The 2,318-nt window shown below is 49.4% G+C and overlaps 1 pseudogene; it reads right to left on the bottom strand.

Annotated features, from left to right (window-relative positions):
* Positions 1-947: 947 nt before the first annotated feature.
* On the bottom strand, positions 948-1,371 carry LOC119303820 (annotated as a pseudogene).
* Between the last annotated feature and the right edge of the window lie 947 nt (positions 1,372-2,318).

The raw sequence follows: 2,318 nt of genomic DNA, 5'->3' as shown, positions 1-2,318 counted from the left end.
AAGATAGCTATCATCATTGAACAATTCAAGAGTGATGAATTCAAAACATGTGAATTCCAGTAAATTGTAGCTTGGGTATTCTCTGCATGAAGCTTGTCCTGGAAACAGAAATTAAACATCAGTCTAAGCCACTTTCTTGTATGGGACAGAGTTGTACAAAGGCAATGAAAACAAAAATATCACTCACCCACAGCTTGTAGGACTCTGGACTCTGAGTCAGGCACAAAATGAATACATCAGTGGCCTCCTTGTCAAGCTCTGCATTATCTGAACATAAAACTGAGTGTTGATGTTTAGAACAGAGTGTTGACGAACCAAAGCTAGCTTCCCCTAGAACAAGCAAATTCAAATGCACAATATTATTTTAACAAGTGCACAAATAATTGCATTCGAGAAAAACAGAAGGTTTACACGTTAGTGTGTCATGGGACAGTGACCTATCAATCACATAACACAGTCCAACTTCTCTTATAAATTTACATCTAGTAAATTGCTGCTGACCAGGGTCAAATAGCTGGGCCTGCACAAGAGAAAGTAGTGTACGCATGCATGTCCTAGTTGAATAAAGGACTTCATTTTAATAGTTGGATTCCGGAGACAATTCTTAGTGCTTCAAATCATTCAGTTATCTGAATTAACAGTACGGAAAAGAATTGAAGATCTCCATGACAGTAGTAATTGGAAGGATAAAGCAACACTTGTTCTGAGGATAATAAGCTGATTGTTGGCAGGCAGTGTGGGGTCTCATCAATCACCAAGCTGAACATGAGTGTTTAAACTTGCCAATTGGGACTAACCAAAGTGTCAAACATAGCTATTCAGGCTACAACAGCAACATATTAAACTAGCCATGGACCTACCTAACTCCCAAAGCACTAATCCATCCCCAATTAGTTCAGATAAAAAAAATCCCACATGGCTAAATGGGCACGCACCTATCTGTAGTTCTACAGATAAACCTTGAGGGGCTCGATATAGTCCACAAAGCCCAGCATGGCATTCGCCTAGAGCAGGTCGTCACCGTTGATGGTCTTGCGCTTCTTCCTCTAGCACTTGTCACTCGCCCTGCAGTACAGACAAGACAAAACAGCGACATGTCAGCACCAGACCACACTTGATTCGGGCAGGCAAAAACAGAGCGGCAACAGTCACCAGGGGCACTCGCTCGCTGGTGATGAAGCAGATGAACTCAAAGATGCACTCATGCATGGTCTCCTTTGCGTCCTTGGCGATCTTGCCATTGGCCAGGATGGCCTTCTTCCTGATGCGGCTGATGTTGGCGATGGGCAGGAACCTGTCCTGCTCCCTGACACCGCCAAAGCCGCCGATGCCGTCGCCTCCTCCATCACCCGGCGGGCTCGTGTCCGACATCTGGCCCCCCTCCTATAGCACATCAGCAACCTCGCCAGATCCATCAGTGCACCGGCGCACCTAACCCTAGACCCCGACTTCCAGAAGCGCGGGGAAAGAGCTGCGGGGAGAGGGAGGAATAGCTTATATAGATGGGTGCGTGGAGGGAGGGAGGGAATGGAGGTGCGGTGAGGGCGGCGAGTGACATCCCCGTGCTCCCCGAGCCTCCGCGACGCCTTTCTGGCCACCGGTGGCGCGACCATCATGGCGGGGGAGCTGAGGGCCAAATCTGTTGCGGCAGCCTTGCCTGCTCAAGCTTGACGGAGCCATAGACGACGCCGACGCCGACAGCGGAGATCCTGTTCACGACATGAGCAGCTTGAGTCGGCGTAGGAGGAAAGCGAAGGGTCCACCGCATATGAGGTTTGGGCAGAGTCAAAGTTGACCGCGGAGGGCGACCTGTGGCGCGGGGAAGTGAAGGCGAGGGTGGGGCTACAGGTGGAGGCCGTGCGGAGGCGGGCGTCAGGATAGGGTGCACGCTGAGGCGGACGACGGTGGATTGAGCTGAGGGAGGGAGAGAATGGCTTGGAGACACGGATCAAGGGGAGGGATGTGCGTCGTCGGTGGTGGCGGAGAGGAGATGGGGGGAGGAGGACTGCGATGGGAGGAGGAGGTCGAGGATCTGAGTTAGGGTTTGGGTAGGTGGCTGTGGTTGGGGTTTTCTTTTTCATTTTCTTCTTTTCTTTTCTGTAGATTGATGGATGGATGTGGGATGAGGAGATGAATGGATGGATGGGCGCCACGTCATCAATCCGTGTGACAACGAATTCCACCAATGAGAATAGAGCACATATAATTGTGTTTTTGTTTTTCTTCCACTTTTTCACATGAAAAATTCAAAAAAATGATCTCATATTGTGCACAAGGGTGCATCTTGGAATGGCAAACAATGTTGCCTAAGAAAGTTC

This window comes from Triticum dicoccoides, chromosome 1B, assembly GCF_002162155.2.
Source record: "Triticum dicoccoides isolate Atlit2015 ecotype Zavitan chromosome 1B, WEW_v2.0, whole genome shotgun sequence".
In the NCBI taxonomy this organism is placed as follows: domain Eukaryota; kingdom Viridiplantae; phylum Streptophyta; class Magnoliopsida; order Poales; family Poaceae; genus Triticum; species Triticum dicoccoides.
The sequence above is the reverse complement of the archived record's forward strand: the minus strand, read 5'-3'. Positions and strand labels throughout refer to the sequence as shown.